The sequence below is a fragment of the Morus notabilis genome, unplaced genomic scaffold (assembly GCF_000414095.1).
Source record: "Morus notabilis unplaced genomic scaffold, ASM41409v2 Scaffold280, whole genome shotgun sequence".
NCBI lineage: Eukaryota > Viridiplantae > Streptophyta > Magnoliopsida > Rosales > Moraceae > Morus > Morus notabilis.
Window position 1 is genome coordinate 106,150 of NW_010367253.1, and position 8,295 is coordinate 114,444.

Consider the following 8,295-nt stretch of genomic DNA (forward strand, 5'->3'; position numbering starts at 1 on the left):
CCTCTTATTTCCTCATGGCAATGATGATTATAAACAATTTTGACACTATGTGGTTCTTTCATTTTTCCCTATTTTTATCTACGTTTTTTGATTCAAAATCTTTTCCAACGCCTTTTTTCTTATTTTTTTAGCATATTCTCATACTTTTGCTTTCTTTGGGCCGGTAATCAATTTAAATTTATTTAAGTTGATCATTTCCTTTGTTTGTTATTCAATTTTACTTTTTTTAACTTTTTTTTGCCTATAGCACTTTATTTTGATCATTTATATCTTTTCCTTTTTTTCTGTTTGTTTTTTTTTTTTTTTTGCCTTATTCACCTGGTAGTTGTTGGACAAATCAATATTTTACTCAAATTACTTATTCTTTATGTTACACACTTTATGATATGTGTGATGCATTGAATATCTTATGAAATTTTGATGCTTTTATGTAGTTGCCCATAGTAGGTAGCTATAAAGTGTCTATAAACATATAAGTTTATGTGTTCATCACATATTGACGAAATAAAAATACTGTAATATTTATGTTGTATGAATTTGTTCTAATTCTTTTCTTTTTCTTTTTCTTTTACTGTTTTTTTCCTTGGTCTTTTCTTTTATCCTTTTTACTCCCCTTTCTTTCATGTTTCTTTACTTTTCCACTCACTTACTTATTTATATATATTTTTTCATATTATCCTCACTGTTTTATTATTATTTAATAACATGTATATATTACTTGATAATATTGACAATGTTTACTTAGAACTTATCTATTTTACGTTAACATATTTAAATGGATGCCTTTGCTTTATATCTTTTGCAATTAATTTCTCTTTTTTGATTTTTTTCCTCTCTTTATTCCTTTCTTTTTGGTTCTTTTTTTCCCCTGATTCTTCCTTCCCTCTCTTTCTTATTTCTTCATGACAATGACGTTTATAAATAATTTTGATTCAAAATCTTTTTGCCATGTCTTTTTCCTTCATTTTTGCCATATTCTTGTCCTTTTACTTTCTTTGGACCAGTAATCAATCTAAATGTTATTTAAGTTGATATATATATATATAATTATTAATTTTGCTTTGTTTGTCATTAAATTTTACTTTGTTTGACGTACTTTTCTTTGCGTATGATGCTTTACTTTCTTTCGTTCTCTTTTTTCCTTTTTTTTGTGTTTTGTTTTTTTTCTGCTTATTCACTTGGTAGTTCTCGAACAAATCAATATCTTACTCAAATTACTTATTTTTTGTGTCACAAACTTTAATCCGTGTGATGGATTGAATATGTTATGAAATTTTACTGCTTTTATGTAGAACATATAAGATTATTTGTTCATCACACGTTGATGAAAAATTCAATCACTGAGCCATGATCATTATATAAAAATACTTTAATATCTATGTTGTATGAATTTGTTATGATTCTTTTCTTTTTCTTTTACTGCTTTTTTCCTTGGGGTTTTTTTTTTTTTGCCCTTTTCATTCTCCTTTCTTTCCTGTTTCTTTGCTTTTCCACTCACTTACTTATTTATATCTATTTTTTCAGATTTCCTATCATCTATTGCTTTGCATTCCTATTCCTATTGCTTTATCCTTTTTTTGAGATTCGGCCTTGGTTGGCGTGCCTCTCTTATTCGGGCTGTTCTTTACAGGACTGAGGTATTCCTAAAAACTTCTATTCATACATTTTTAATAAATGTTGCTAATGATGATGGAGTAATTTTCTATAACATTATTAATGTGTGAGGTTTGTTCAGGATTATCCGCATCCATATAAGCTTATCATAAGCTTATCTTACATTATTGATACATATTAGTGATTAAAAAAGGAATAATTGTTCCTTTTTGCTTTTAGTGAATATTTTCGTTCATAAATAGGTAACTATGGCATATTAAGTATTTTCTCTATCATTTACTATTTCATAAAAAAAAACATGTATATTGTATATTGGCGATGATGATCATACTCAATTTTCATGTATTAAAATTTGTTTGATTTGTCCAAAAAATATTGCGGTTATGTCTTTTCTACTTTAGTTTTTATCAACCTATTTCTTCATTCTTTGCCTTGCCTTAAATTTCCAATTTACTTATTCCTGCTTCTCCTTTTCTACTCCATTTGTCTTCCCTTTTCCATGCCTCTGTCATGCTAAAAAAAAATTCACAAATCATTATTATTACTATTCCATATACTAAAGGAGAGATGTCGTTCACTGTTCATCTACATATATTTTACTCTTCCCTATATAGTGAAGTGATTCATTTAATGACTGATTGCATAGTGGAGTGACGGCTTTGCCCTTTTCATTTCATTCTTCTATGTGTGGGTGTTAGGTATTTTAGTCTTCTTATACTTTGAGTCATACATGGACACTTTTGTCTCTATCTTTTTATCCTTCCCTTTGTCTTTGTCGTGGGCTTCTCAATCATTTTAGGAATGTAGAATGTTAACATCTCCTCCTTTCTCAACTTTTGTCTTCTATGCCATCTTCATTTTTTCTTTTTCCTCCTTTGTCTTCCTCTAATCCGATCATTAAAGTTAAATCTTTTTATATTTTTAGTTGTATATGAACACTTTTGTTTCTGTTTTTATGCCTTCCTTTGTCTTGTCTGTGTGGTCGGCTTCTCAATCATTTTAGGAATGTAGAATTCTAACATCTTCTCTCTCAACCTCTGTCTTTTCTGCCATCTTCATTTTTTTTTTCTTCCTTTGTCCTGCTCTGATCCAGTCATTAGAATTAATTTTTATTCTTTCAACTTCTTTTTCCATGAAAGGAAGAAAGACAATGTAAGTGTTAGAAAATTAATGGCATCGAGTGCGCAGCGGAATTTAAAAATTTTAATCAACGTTAAAGTCAAATAAGAACATGTTCATGATGCTATATAACATAAATACTAAAGATCTAAAACATACCTTTTGAGATTTCAGGAAACTGCACGTCTGACAGAGCTAAGCGTTCCAAACAGCAACCGAAAGAGTTTCAACCAACTGGTCTTCTTTGCTATTCTCGTTTCTACAATCGGTGTGCGGGTGGGCACACGTCGTTTAATCTACTCTAAGTATTCTTAATCTCCTTCCAATCACAAGAGAGCCAAAGAAAAAATTATTCTTGAGAATTAAACAATTTTTCCTCTTAAGAATCTTTTATCAATTGCCTCCAAAAAGTCTCTTAAGTGATCTAATGAGTAATGTGACTTAATAGGCTATTTATAGTGTTTTGGAAGTCATACTTCCGTAACAATTAGGTTTCCCAAAGTTATAATCGCATCCAGAGTCGATTTTCCCACGTCAGCATGCATTTACGTTACAACCGGTCGACCGGTGATAGAGACGTTATAACTCACCGGTCGACCTGTCTTCACTAACCGGTTGACCTGTCTGCACTGACGAAAGTTATTTTCCCTAGTTTTTCAATACGGGAAACTCGCATAGAGCCTCAATTTTGATTCAAGCAACCCACTAAAGAAATTGCCTGATCAAAACAGTCATATAATAGTCTTCCCATATTAAACAACTCTTAAAACAATAATTCAACCAATTTATTTAGAATTAATTTATTAATTAATTCATCCATAAATTAACTTTGAACCTCTCGTTACGGAAATAACACAAGTTACTAATGTGTAGGAAATACACCGTATCGTTACAGGAAATTATGTGAGCTAGCAAAGGGACCCGATGGACATATATAAATCAAGTTCTTATAATCACAACGCTACTTATAAATCAACAAGTCCGTCTTATGATTATAAAACTCTAGCGCTATTCCACTAAAAGCCTAGAGCTGCACTCTCGATTTATATAGCGTATTTACAAATCTCTGATTAGCTCTAGTACATGACTCAATATATTAGTGTATCATCCCCATAGGATATCCATAATCGACTTGAGGTCAAGTTCCGTTTTACCTTCCCGATTACATTTATCTTATGTTCCATTATCATACCATCGGAAAAATACTATTCGTATCATTACAAATAGTAAACCATTAGATAACACAAAGTAGTCCAATGGCTGAGCGGTCATATTTTTCAATCCACTGATAATGCATAAGAGTATATCATTGACTCTTCATAGGAGCTATGGATTCCACTATCTATGAATAACGAATCTACGCATATACGAGTTATACCCCCAATGTATCGGCAAGCGTACCTTTACATAATGTCAGGATGTCTCCCTTTAATACATCAAATGATACAAGTCAAGTATACAGATTCATCATCCATCTTAGGATTAAGATGATAACATATAATTCGTCAAAAGTGAATTGTTTTATTTAAACAGAATTATTAATTAAAACAATTCAACTTTGGTCCGATTCAATATAGATTTCACCATTAGAAACTATATCAATGTCTCCACCCATGGAGTCCCACCTCCGACGACCAAGACAAGTCGTCTCCGTTAGGAAGTAGACAACATGACAATCTTAACATGAATAAAGCGCCTAACTTTATTCTCTCGATTATGGATCATAAGATTTAGACTATCATCTTTAGATTCTTGTCTTCCGCATGTTCTTCACATTACATTCATGACCTAAAGATTTAGAATGACAGTCTCAGACTTTTAGTTTGCTTATCATACATTCAACTATTATGAACATAAAGAGGACAATACATAGATATATAAAATAAACAAATCTTTATTAATAGTCAAAATATCTCAAAGAATATTGTTACATTTATTTCTAAGGGCATAAACGCTAACAATCTCCCACTTGCACTTAAGTGAGTAAATGTAACATGCTACGCATCCCCATAGCCTCGACATGCTTCTCGAAGACCTTAGCCGGCAGGGCCTTCGTGAACGAGTCAGCCATATTGTCCTCTGACGCGATCTTGCATTTTTCCACATGCCTTTCTTCAATAAAGCTTCTTATCACCTGATACTTCATGTCTATGTGTTTACTCATTTTCTGATATCTTGGTTCTTTGGTGTTAGCTATTGCCGCACTGTTATCACAGTATAGTCTCAATGGCTTATCCACACCAGGAACAACTTTAAGATCCATCAAAAATTTACGGAGCTACACTGCTTCTTTCGAAGCATCACTAGCTGCCACATACTTGGCTTCCATCGTTGAGTCAGAAGTGCAAGTTTGCTTGACACTCCTCCAAACGACAGAACCACCTCCCAGAGTAAAGACAGAACCCGAAGTCGATTTTCTAGAATCCAAACAGGATTAAAAATCTGAATCTGTATATCCTAGAGGTGTCAAATCCTCCCCAGAATATACCAGCATATAGTTTCTAGTCCTCCGAAGATACTTGAATACATGCTTGACCGCAACCTAGTGGTTAGATCCTGGATTCGACTGAAATCGACTTACATTCCCGATCGCATGGCAAATGTCCGGTCGAGTACAAAGCATTGCATACATGAGGCTCCCGACCGCCGAAGCATAAGGCACCTTCGCCATGTATTCTCTTTCTTCAGATGTCTTGGGACAATCAATATTCGAAAGAGTAATTCCAGACCTAGATGGTTGCCCACCTTTCTTGGAATTCTGCATTGCATACTTCTCGAGAATTTTATCTATGTATGAAGCCTGAGAGAGAGCTATCATTTTGTTCTTTCGATCTCTTATGATTCGAATGCCCATAACATAATTAGCTTCTCCTAAGTCCTTCATGTCAAACTGTTTGGTAAGCCAAACTTTGACTGATGATAAAGCCCCTACATCATTGCCAATGAGTAGAATATCATCAACATATAACAGTAGAAAAATCACATTCTCATCTTGAATATGTTTATAAACACAAGGTTCATCTATATTCTATTGAAATCCAAAAGTCTTGACCACTTGGTCAAATCTTTTGTTCCAAGAATGGGAAGCTTGCTTTAATCCATAAATGGATTTCAGCAACTTACAAACTTTTTCCTCTTGACCCTTAACCCCAAAGCCTTCTGGTTGTACCATATAGATACTTTCCTCAAGATAGACGTTCAAGAACGCCGTCTTGACATCCATTTGTCAAATCTCGTAGTCGAGAGCAGCCGCAATGGATAAGAGAATGCGGATGGACTTAAGCATGGCTACAAGCGAAAAGGTTTTCTCGAAGTCGATTCCCTCTTTTTGCGTGTATCCCTTAGCTACCAGTCTAACCTTATAGGTTTCGACATTTCCTTCTGCATTTCTCTTTCTCTTGTAGACCCATTTACACCCAATGGGCTTAATCCCATCGGGAAGATCTACAAGTTTTCAGACTAGATTAAAATTCATAGATTTCATCTCAGCTTTCATGGCTTCTGTCCAGAGGGTTGCATTAACATCCTACATAGCTTCTTTGTAAGTATAAGGATCTCTGTCATGTTCCAGAGATTCTGCCAAAAAAGTTTCCCCATTAGCCATGAATCTCTCAGGTTCATGTCTGATCCTCCCACTACGCTGAAGCCCCTTAGGTTGTTGTTGGGTTTCCTCTTCTACTCTGATTGGATTGGTTTCCAAAGGAACAGTCGGTATGACCAAGTCACTCGACATTTCCTCAAGCACTATTTTGCTACGAAGCTTAAAGTCATTCATGTAACTTTCCTCCATGAATGTTGCATTCGTTGAAACCACGACTTTATTTTTCTTAGGATTATAGAAATAATCTCATTTTGTCCCTCTCGGATAACCTATAAAAATATACACTTCTGAACGTGGTTCCAACTTGTTCGCTTCCTTATCCAGGACATGTACAGGACATCCCCATATGCGAATATGGTTCAAGGATGTCTTTCTGCCCGTCCACAACTCGTGAGGAGTTTTAGGAACCAACTTTGTTGACACGTTGTTCAGAAGATAACATGCAGTTTGTAAAACATATCCCCAGAAAGATATAGGCAATGTCGAATAACTCATCATAGACCGTACCATGTCCAACAAGGTCCTATTTCTTCTTTCAGCTACACCATTCTGCTGTGCAGTGCCAGGTACAGTTAAATGGGATAGAATCTCATTCTCTAATAAGTATCCGGTGAACTCATCAGAGAGGTATTCTCCACCTCGATCTGATCGAAGTGCCTTTATGGGTTTACCTAGTTGCTTTTCCACCTCAGTCCGAAACTCTTTTAATTTATCAAAAGTTTCACTTTTGTGGCGCAATAGGTACACATAACCATATCTTGAGTAATCGTCGATAAAAGTGACGTAATACTCATACCCTTCTCTTACCTTGATGTTCATGGGACCACAAACATCACTGTGCACAAGTTCAAGAACATCTTCAGCCCTATTGCCTTTAAACTCAAATGGTCTTTTGGTCATTTTGTCCTCCAAATAAGATTCACATTGGGGTAAGGACTCAACCTTTAAAGAACTTAAAGGTCCATCCTTTACCAACCTCTGTATCATGTTAAAGCTAATGTGACGAAGTCACAAATGTCAAAGATATGTCTCATTAGAGTGAGAAGTTTTAAGCCTTTTAGAGTTATTAACAACTTCAGTGTTTAGCAGTGAGTCCATCTTAGGTTTGACAAAATATAGATTATTTTACATCCATCCATCACAGATAAAAGACTTATTTTTACGAATCACAACTTTATTATTAAAAGAAACTGAATAAGAATCCTTAAATAAACAAGCAACAAAAATAAGATTCCTCTTAAATTGAGGAACATAAAAACAGTCTCGCAAAAATAAACTCCTATAACTATCAAAATAAAGATGGACGTCTCCCACTGCTTCAGCCAACACTAGTGTTCCATCACCCATCCTCAACGTGAAGCTTTCATTTAGAAGACTTCTCGTTTGCTTGAACCCCTGCAGAGAAACACACACATGATTAGTTGCTCTAGAATCTATGACCCAGTTGTCACTGGATTTCTCAACCAGACATGCTTCCACAATCAAAAGATCACACTCACCTCTTTTGCCTTTAGTGGCTAGGTAGTCTTTGCAATTCTTCTTCATGTGCCTCACCTTCCCGCAATGAAAGCACTTAAGCTTGTTCGGATTCTTCTTCTTCTTCTTCTTGCCCTTGTTTGGCAGAACTGAAGAACTCTCCTTCTTAGCTACTTGCTTCTTCTTTTCATTCCCTGAATAGGGTTTGGAGGAAGATGCCTCAGCAAAGTTGGCCTCCACAATTTGATCATCCGCTCAAACTTTTGGAGTTCTTGCATCAACTCTGTCAGGGTTATATTCTGTCTAGCGCTCAAATTGAACGTTGTCCTAAATGGAATATACTCCTTCGACAAAGTCTCAAAGATCATGGTCAATTGAGACTCAACATCGATGTCGGCCCCATTGGTCTGAACTTCAGCCAAATAGCCCATCACCTTCAGCATATGTTCCTTTATGGAAGACCCAGCCTTCTGTCTACAGTTAAT

At 35.0% G+C, this 8,295-nt stretch overlaps 1 long non-coding RNA gene across 1 annotated transcript in view; it reads left to right on the forward strand.

Moving 5' to 3' along the window:
• Window positions 1-1,534: 1,534 nt before the first annotated feature.
• The window catches only part of LOC112094291, a 12,797-nt gene continuing 6,036 nt past the window's right edge, over window positions 1,535-8,295 (forward strand). The window contains exon 1 of the long non-coding RNA XR_002903466.1: window positions 1,535-1,637. This is a non-coding gene — a long non-coding RNA (uncharacterized LOC112094291). The remainder of the gene's footprint in view (window positions 1,638-8,295) is intronic.